This window comes from Ictidomys tridecemlineatus, chromosome 5 (assembly GCF_052094955.1).
Source record: "Ictidomys tridecemlineatus isolate mIctTri1 chromosome 5, mIctTri1.hap1, whole genome shotgun sequence".
NCBI classification, from domain to species: Eukaryota; Metazoa; Chordata; class Mammalia; order Rodentia; family Sciuridae; genus Ictidomys; species Ictidomys tridecemlineatus.
This window is the reverse complement of record NC_135481.1, coordinates 152169957-152180232: the sequence shown is the minus strand read 5'-3', so window position 1 is coordinate 152180232 and position 10276 is coordinate 152169957. Positions and strand designations below refer to the sequence as shown.

At 39.3% G+C, this 10276-nt stretch overlaps 1 long non-coding RNA gene across 1 annotated transcript; it reads left to right on the top strand.

The window, feature by feature from the left end:
• The first annotated feature begins 1009 nt into the window (after nt 1–1009).
• On the top strand, nt 1010–10099 carry LOC144378032 (uncharacterized). Its single transcript, XR_013439493.1, has 2 exons — nt 1010–2147; nt 4652–10099. It is a non-coding gene; the product is annotated as an uncharacterized LOC144378032 (long non-coding RNA).
• The last annotated feature ends 177 nt before the right edge of the window (nt 10100–10276 follow it).

Genomic DNA, 10276 nt, shown 5'->3' with positions numbered 1-10276 from the left:
ACTTGCAGGATTCATCTTTTCCCTAGCCTTAATAGGTTCCCTAAGATTGAGGTCTATGGTTCACTGGCAGGAACCTTCTGAATTTTCATGTTACATGTAATTTTGCCCTATAGAGATCCTTGAAAATGGAGGTGGAAATCAAACAGAATTTGTCCTAGAATCTTGAGACTTCACACAATCAATCAGTTTTTAGTGCACACTCTCAGGTATGTTCCTTGGTGAAGTGGCCCTAAGATGAAGCAGGCAGAAACAATTGTATTTGGGAGCACTTTAGGAACAAAACAGGGAAATACCCATGAAGTGAAATGGCTCCAGAATTTTTGGTCAGATTTTTTGATACTGAGCAGTATTCATCTTTTACCTTGCACAATTATGTTCCTCAAGTTTAGATATTCAAGGTTTAAATGTGTGATAACAGGTTAGAGTTGGGTTTATTGTTAGAGTTAGTTTATGGTTATGGTTTTCAGTTATGGTCACCATTAGGGTTATTGTTAAATTTGGTCAGATGACTTTGATACTGGGAAGGATTCATATTTAACCTAGCTCCACTATGGTCCTTATGTTTGGGTCTTCTAGGTTCAAAGGTTCACTAACAAGTTAGGGTTCAGTTTTGGGTTATGGTTATGGTTATGGTTGTTGTTAGGGTTTGGTTAAATTTGTCAGATTACTTAGTTACTGCACAGGATGAATCCATTTCCTAGCCTTACTAGGTTCCCCAAGATTGGGTCTTCTAGGATCATTAGTTAAAAAAAAAACTGACCCCCAATTTTTGGAACTATTTTAGTACATGTGTATTTCCCTGTTTTCTCCTAAAGCACTCCCAAATATGGTTGTTTCTGGCTGCTTCAGCTTAGGGCTGCTTTAACAAGGAACAAAGCAGAGAGTGGGCACTGAGACTGAATAGAGTGTGTGAAGTTTCAAGCTGCTAGCACAAACACTGTTCAATTTCCACCTCCAAAAACATGCATCCTTGATGTGAAACATGAAAATTCAGAGTGTTCCTGTCAGTGAACCATTGAACCTAGAAGCCCCAAATGTAGGGAACCTACTAAGGGTAGGTAAAACATGAATCCTGCAAGTATCAAAGTAATTTGACCAATTTTGACCCTTACTCTACTGCTTAGCATAATGCTAACCCTAACCCTAAATCTAACCTGTAAGCAAAATTTTGTTCTTAGAAGACCCAAAATTGGAGAGCCTAATGGGACTGGGTAGTAGACCAAGATTAATCCTAACTCCAATGCTAAACATAACCCTAATCTTAGCCCTAACCCTAAACTTTTAGTGAATCTTTGAACCTAGAAGCTCCAAACTTGATGAGCTTAATGGGGCTAGGTAAAAGATGAATCCTGAAAGTATCAATGTATTCTGACCAATTTTAACCCTTACCTTAATGCTAGCCATAACACTAACCCTATACCTAATCCTAACATGTTAGCAAACTTTTGTTCTAAAGAGAACCCAAATTGGAGAGCCTAATGTGGCTAGGTAAAAAAACAAATTTAACCCTAACTCTAAACCTACCCTAACCATAGCCCTATCCTAAAGTTTTAGCAAACCTTTTGTTATAGTTAAAGCTTTGCCCAGGGTCTCATAAACTGACTTCCAGACCACTCATGTATAATCGAATCAAGCCTTTATTGAAGCACACCGGCTAACCAGAACATAAATCTGTTCCCCTGATCAGCCCCAAACAATTGCAAGGGCACTCCTTATAAGCCTGAAAACTACAAAAGGGATGTTCAAGGAGTCTAGCCAATGCAAGCAAGCTAGGTTACAGAAGCAGGACAGTGCAGTCAAGTGGAGGGAAGCCTAACCAATCACAGTTATCCTAGTCACCCCAGTTACAGAAACAGAGCCCCGTTACCCTAGTTACAGAAACGATACTCCATTAGATAGTTTTGTGTTCTTAAAGATTTCTATAGCAAAAGGAAAATAACATCTTGCCCCAGTAATGACTCTTCTACTTGGCATGGTTGTTTTACAGGATAAAGTCATAAAACAAAATGGAGTCACATTTGCTCCTACTATCACACTTTCAACATAGAGGACCCAAATGTGAGGAGCCTAATGGGGGATAAATACAAGATGAATCTGTCCCAGTGTCAAAGAAACACACCTAAAAAATTCTGGAGCTATTTAATTACGTAAGTATTTCCCTGCTTTCTTCTAAAACACTCCCAGGTAAAGCTGTCTACTTCAGATTAGAGCAACTTCAAAAAGGAAGTAACTAGAGAGAGCATACACTAATCGCGTGTGTGTAGTTTCAAGCAGGTAGCACAAATCATGTTTGAATTACACCTCCATTCCCATTCATCCCTATAGGTCAAAATGAAAAGAAACATAAAGATTGAAACTGGTCCTGCCAGCAAACTATTGAATCTAGAGGACTCAAACTTAGGGAACCTCTTAAAGATCAATAATGGATAAAAACTGCCCTGTGTCTAAATAATCCCACCACATTTAGCCCTAACCATAACACTGACCATAAACCTAACCCTCACCTGTTAGAGAAACTTTGAACCTAGAAGATATAAACTTGCGGACCCTAGTGGGGCTAGGGAAAAGATAATTCCTGCTCAGTATCAAAGTAATCTGACCAGATTTAAACCTAACTTTAAACCTAACCATAACCATAAAATTAACCCAAACTCTGAACCTAACTGTAATCTGTTAGCAAACCTTTGTACTAAGGAGATCCAAACATGAGGAGCACAGTGGGTCTTGGTAAAAGATGAATCCTGCTTGGTATCAAAGAAATCGGACCAAAAAATTTTGGAGGTATTTGAGTATATGCCTATTTCCCTGTTTTCTCCTAATGTGCTCCCACATAAAGTTGTTCCTGTCTGCTTCACCTTAGGGTTACTTCAACAAGGAACAAACCAGAGAGTGTTCCCTGAGAGCTGATTGAGTTCATGAACTTTCAAGCACCTTGCACAAATTTTGTTTGATTTCAACATCTATTTCCATTAATTTCTATAGGGCAAAATAAAGTGAAAAATGAAAATTCAAACTGTTCCTACCATTGAACCTAGAAGACCCAATCTTGGGGTACCTAGTAAGGCTTCATAAAGCATTAATCCTGCCCAGTATCAACGTAATCCGACTAAATATAACCCTAACCCTACTACTATCCATAGCCCTAACATTAGCACTAAACATAAACCTAACCCTGACCTGTTAGCTAATATTTGAACCTAGAAGATACAAACTTGAAGAGCCTAGAGAGGCTAGGGAAAAGATGAATCATGCTCAGTATAAAAAAAAAAATCGACCAACAAATTTTGGAGCTATTTCAGTACATGGGTATTTCCCTGTTTTCTCCTAAAGTGCTCCCAAATACAGTTGTTTCTGCCTGCTTCAGCTTAGGGCTACTTCATCAAAGAACAAACCAGAGAGTGGGCACTGAGAACAGATTGAGTGTTTCAAGTTTCAACGTACTAGTACAAATCCTGCTTGATTTCCACCTCCATTTTTATGCATCCCTTTAGGGCAAAATGATGTGAAACATGAAAATTCAGTTGGATCCTGCTAGTGAACCATTGAACAACAGAGCCCCAAACCTAGGTGACCTACTAAGGGTATGTAAAATATAAATCCTGCAAGTATTAAAGTAATCTGACCAATTTTAACCCTTATTCTAATGCTAACCATATCCAGAACCCTAACCCTAATCCTAACATGTTAGCGAAATTTTGTTCTTAAAGAAAATGAGAAGCCTAATGAAGCTAAGAAAAAAAAAAACAAAATTTAACCCTAACTCTAATGCTAAATGAAAACCTAACTCTAAACTTAACACTAAACTTTTAGCAAACCTTTGAACCTAGAAGACCCAAATGTGAGAAGCCTAACATGGCTAGGTAAAAGATGAATCTTGCCCACTGTCATTGAAATACATCCAAAATCTTTGGAGTTATTTCAGTACATAAGTATTCCCCTGTTTGCTACTAAAGTGCTCACAGATAAAGCTGTCCCTTTCTACTTCAGCTTAGAGCAACTTCAACAAGGAAGACACCAGAAAGAGCACACCGAGAAATATTTGAGTGTGTATAGTTTCAAGCAGGTAGAACAAATCATTTTCTATTTCCACCTCCATTTCCATTCATCCTAACAGAGCAAAATGAAGAGAAACATAAAGATTCAAACAGTTCCTGTCAGTGAACCATTGAACCTAGAAGACCCAAACAAGGGGAACCTCTTAAGGATGAGTAATGGATGAATACTGCCTAGTGTCCAAATAATTCCACCACATTTAACTCTAACCATAACACTAACCATAAACCTAACATTCACCTGTTATCAAACCTTTGAACCTAAAAGATATAAACTTGGTGAGCCTAGTGAGGCTAGGGAAAAGATGAATCCTGCTCAGTATCAAAGTAATCTCACAAAATTTAACCCTAACACTAACACGCACCAAAACCCTAACATTAACCCAAACCTTGAACTGAACTCTAACCTGTTAGAAAACCTCTAAACCAGGAGACCCAAACTTTAGGAGCACAGTCAGTCTAGGTAATAGAGGAATCCTGCTGAGTATCAAAGAAATCCGACCAAAAAAATTTTGGGAGCTATTTGAATACATGCCTAATTTTCTGTTTTCTTTTTAATGTGATCCCACATAAAGTTGTTCCTTTCTGCTTCACCTTAGGGCTACTTCAACAAGGAACAAACCAGAGAGGACACACTGAGAACTGATTGAGTGTGTGAACTTTCAAGAAGCTTATGCAAATTCTATTTGATTTCCACATCTATTTCCATTCATTTGTATAGAGCAAAATGAAGTAAAAGTGAAAATCCAAACTGTTTCTACAAGCAAACCATTGAACCAAGAAGACCTAAACTTGCAGTACCTGGTAAGGATTCATAAAGCATTAATCCTTCCTAGTATCAAAGTAATCCATCCAAATTTAACCCTAATCCTATATTAACCATACCCCAAACATGAACACTAACCTTAAATATAATGCTAACCTGTTACCAAACATTTGAACTTAGACTATCCAACATGAGGAGCATAGTTGGGCTACATAAAAGTTGGATCATGTTCAGTATCAGAAAAATTCGAACAAAAATTATTGTAACTATTTCAGTACATGGATATTTCTCTGATTTCTCATAAAGCAACCCCAAAATACTGTTGTTTCTGCCTCCTTCAGCTAAGGGATAATTCAACAAGGAACAATCCAGAGAGTGCCCACTGAAAACTGACGAAGAGTGTGAAGTTTCAAGCTGCTAGCACAAATCCTCTTTGATTTCCACCTCCATTTTCATACATCCTTATAGAGAAAACTAATGGGAAACATGAAAATTCAGAGTGTTTCTGCAAGTGAACCATGGAACCTAGAAGACCCCAAACTAGGGAAACTACTAAGGCTAGGAAAAAGATGAATCCTGCAAGTATCAAAGTAATCTGACCAATTTTAACCCTTACTCTAACGCTAAGCATAATGCTAATACTAACCCTAAATCTAACATGTAAGCAAACCTTTGTTCTTAGAAGACCCAAAATTAGGGAGGCTAATGGGACTAGGTAATAGACCAAAATTAACCCTGACTCCAATGCTAAACATAACTCTAACTGCCGGGTTTCTGTTCTCATGACTAAAAGGCTCAGGGGTCACTCCAGTTAAACTGGGATAACTGGGCTGCATGAAATAACCACACAAGAGACACAAATACCTTTTTCTTTGGGTTTGCTGTGATGGCTCCTCTGACCTTAAGGGTCCACAGAAAGAGAGAGAGCAAGAGCATGAGCTGACCCCTTTTATTGAGGGAAGCTATTCAAATGAGGCAAGGGGTCAGGTTTCAGGGGGCTGAGTCTATCTTCATGATGTCCACTATCAGCAGGTTGACTGACACTTGGGTAGGCCACACCCAAGGGCACAGTAAGAGAAGGGGACACACACAAGGCCCTTCCATGGAAGATTCTATCCTAAACAGGGCAAGGGGTTATATTACAAAGGAACAGGTGAGCATAGCTTCACCCATGGGGCTGTAGCAAGACACACCCATGCACAAGACTCCGACCCTTGCATCCAAGAAGAGTGGGGAAAGCTCTGCCACATTTCTGTGACTGAGTGCCTCAGCACCCAGCTGGAGAGTGTGACTCAATCATGTGTAAGGTTGGTCTCCCATAAGGTTCATAAAATTTAGGTCTTATAGATTCAATTGTTCACTGGGAGATATAGTTTGAATACATATTTCACTTCATTTTGTTCTTTAGTGATGAATGAAAATAGATGTGGAAATCAAAAAGAATGTGTGCTAGCTGCTTGAAATTTCACACACTGAATCAGTGCTCAGTCTACACTGTTTGTTTTTTTCCTTCATCTTTGAACACTTTAGGAGCAAGTAGGGGAATACCCTGTACTGAAATAGATCTAAAATTTTTATGGTCGAATTTTGTTAATATTGGGCAGAATTTATTCATTACCTTGCCCCACTAGACTCCTGAAGTTCACGTCTTGTAGGTTCTAAGATTAACTAACAGGGTAGGCTTAAGATTTGTTTTAGGGTTAGGGTCAAGGTTAGTGTTAGGGTGAAGGTTAAATTTACTTGGAGTTCTTTGACACTGGGCAGCATTCATTTTTTTTCCTAGTACCTCTAGGCTTTCAAAGATTGGGTATTCTAGAATCAAAGTTTCTCTAATAGGTCAGTGTAAGGGTTAGGGTTAGGGTTAAGGTTAGGATTATGGTTAGCATTAGGGTTAGGAATAGGGTTTAATTTGGTCCAATTTATTGGATACTGGGCAAGATTCATTTTTTTTACCTAGTCTTACTAGGATTACCAAGTTTTGGTCTTCTAGGCTCAATGGTTCACTGGTGGAAGAGTTTGAATTTTCATGTTTCACCTCACTGTGTCCTATAGGGATGAATGGAAATAAAGTGGAAATCAAACAGGATTTGTGCTAGCTACTTTAAACTTCACAAACTCAATCAGTTCTCAGTGCATACTCTCTGGTTTGTTCTTAGATTTCATTGCCTAAGCTGAAGAGCAAATAGAAAGCTTCATCTGTGAGTGCTTTAGGAGCAAGCAGGGGAATACCCTGTACTGAAATATCTCCAAAATTTTTATGATCATATTTCATTGATACTGGGCAGAATTCACCTATTACCTAGCCCCAGAAGGCTCCCCAAGTTTGGGTCTTCTATGCTCAAAGGTTCACTAATATTTAGGGTAAGGTTTTGGTTTAGGGTTAGGGTTAAGTTTAGGGTTAGTGTTAGGTTTAGGGTCAATTTTTGTTGGATTACTTTGATACTTGATTCTCCAATTTTGGTGTTCTAGGTTCAATGGTTCCCTTGAAGGTTCCTGTTTCATTTCATGTTGCCCTATACAGATGTATGTAAATGATGGTGGTAAGCAAACAAGATTTGTGCTACCTGCTTTAAAGTTCACCCACTTAATCAGTTTTCAGTGCACAGTCTCTGGTTTGTTTCCTTTGAAATTGCCATAAGCTGAAGTAGAAAAGGACAGCTATTTCTGTGAACACTTTAGGAGCAAGCAGTTGAACACACATGTACTGAAATATCTCCAAAGTATTTTTGGTCGTATTTTTCGGACACATGGAAGGATGCATCTTACACCCGGCTTCGCTGGGCTCACCAAGTTTGGATCTTCTAAAAAACAGGTTCACTGCAGTGAACACTTAGTACATCAGCCTTTGTCAGAACCTCTAAATATTTTTTTTCATGATCCACCAGAGGTGGAATTACTGCATACATTCTGTGTCTATTTTATGGTTCCCTAATTAGCCAGAGTAGTGGTGCCATATATAAATATTGATCAAAGAATAGCAAAGAAGAGGGCAGATCTTATTGCATTCCCACAACCTGGACTTGAATACTTGGTCTGAATCCTTGCTAAGTGGATAGGCAAGAAGCACTATTTCATGCTCAGATGCAAGATCCAAATCAGATGCCATGCTCACAGGTCCATCACTACTGTGGAACAGCTGTGGAGATTTCCTTCTCTGGGTTTTAATGTGGTTACCCTGTGGTTGTGGATCTTTTTTCACCATAGTATTATATTGGGTGTGAAAATAGCTATGGAGACCACTGAATGTGTACTTGTGTGGACACTTGCACTCTGCTCTTTGGGACTATTTATGGTACCACTTCTCTGAAGTGTCACTTCTCAATACATATAAAGAAACTGTAGATTGTACATTCCCTCCCCCTGATTCCTGCAGATTCTGATTCTTGTTCTTGTTTCTCCAAGTCCTTGGTTTGTTGCCTCCTTCTGCCTGACAGCCTCAGTGCTGAAGATGCATTGCCACCAGCCATTTGGCTGGCCGCTGAGGACACACAGGGCAGAAGATCTGAGCTGTGTCTGTGAATAACATCCAGAGTCTGTGTTCCTGTGGGTTACCCAACTGCTTCTGCTGCTCCCAGCAGAAATATCCTTTGAGCTTCTTATGACCCCAGCTCTTCCACCTCTGTCAGTTATGATTGGGCCTCTGAGAGGGAAGTGCAGGAGGGCCCATGGAGGGAGGAGAGAGGGATATGAAGGCTCATTGAGCCCATCCACCTCCTGCCTTCCTCTTGCACCTCTTCTCAACCTCCCTCAAGCGCTCTTCTTTTGTGCCAGGTGAAATGGGCAGTGGCTCCCAGGCAGCATTGACAGCATGGTGTGTTGCTAGGGCACCATGGGATCCTTTTGAAGCAGGTCTAGTGGGAGGCGTTTCATTCTCTTTGGTGTGGGCCCTGTTCATCTTCATACAGGAACATTTGGCTGCATGAGTTCATTCCCATGGTCACTGTCACTGACTTATCAGTTCATTCAGGTACTTCACACCTTCTGAATTCATTGTATCTTCTTCATCTAATATGTTATCATCAGGGAGAGGAGCTGTTCATGCACTTTTTTTTTCTTTGATGGAACCTCCTAAACCACCTGAGAGGCAGGCAGGGTCAAAATGATGACTTCAATGTGAAAAAGAGATTATCAGCCTCCTCTCTGTAAGTCACATCACAGCAATCTTTATTGGGTTTTAATGTTCAGCAAATTTTAGTTCATGCTGATTGGTGGAGCCTCAACTCTCTTCTTCCTCCCTGCTCAGTGAATGAACTCCTGAAATGACACCCTGCATCACATTTCATTATGTCACCATGAAAGCCTAATCATTGAGTTATCATTCAAAAAACTATGATCTTGGTAATACACCATCACATTAAAAAAACAACAGTGTATGAGTTTGCTTTTAAAACTAAATGCTCTCAGTTTGAATGCTGTCTCACATGTTAAATGCAACTGAGTTTGTGTTCTGACACATTATCATAGGGAGATATATACTGACTTCTTGAAATAATCTATTCTAGTGCAGATAACACTGAAAAAAAGGAATACAAATTTAGTAACTCTGAAAATAGGCTCAAATTTACAAATTATAAAAGTAATCATACCCTTCTCATCATTATTTGCAAGCAGCAGGAATTTTGACAAAAAGGAGAGGCAGGATGAAAGGGTAAAGATGTATTGTGAAGTAATTCACTACCTGACATTATTGGAAGGAAACACTCACCTAACTAAAATTTACATTTGGATAGTGGTGTGGCTTGTGTCTTAAACTGACCTACCCCAAGTAATTGTTTTCCATTTTACACTTGGAATTGTATTCAAGATTTTGAAATGTTTGACTGACTCTCAGGTCTTTGTGTCTAACCTAAAGGCAGCTATTATACTAAAGACAAATTGAACGACAGCATAGAAGTGTTAAAACAAAGCTTAACTGACATGACTTCACAGGTGCCCCCTACATCTGCACTGTGGCTATGTTGCTAATAGTTTTATGATGACTGTAGATCACATTCACTTCTCTGTGCTTAGTAAAGTATAGAAAGGTACAAAACCTGCCAATCTTTTATTGAACTTTCATAGTAAATTTAGCTCATCATGACAGCCATGTTAGAACATACCTGTAATTTCAGTGACTCAGGATGTTGAGGCTGGAGTATTACAAATTTGAGTCCAAACTGTGCAATGTAGAAAAACACTGTCTCACAATAAGATTTAAAGGAGGCTGAAGATATAGATTGGTGGCAGAGCACTTGCCTAGTATGTGAGAGGCCCTAGAATCCCCAGTACTGCAGAGGAAAAATCATCATTATTGTATGATAAGGATATTTAATCCTAACATTAGTTCTAGATTATTATTGTAAAAAATAGACAGTCCAAAAATGTACTGCTGTGAGCCAGTAGTCACTGAGATAGTGACTACCCACTGGCCTGGGCGCAGGGTGAGTGGGTGAGATTCTATTTGCTATCCTCACTGACA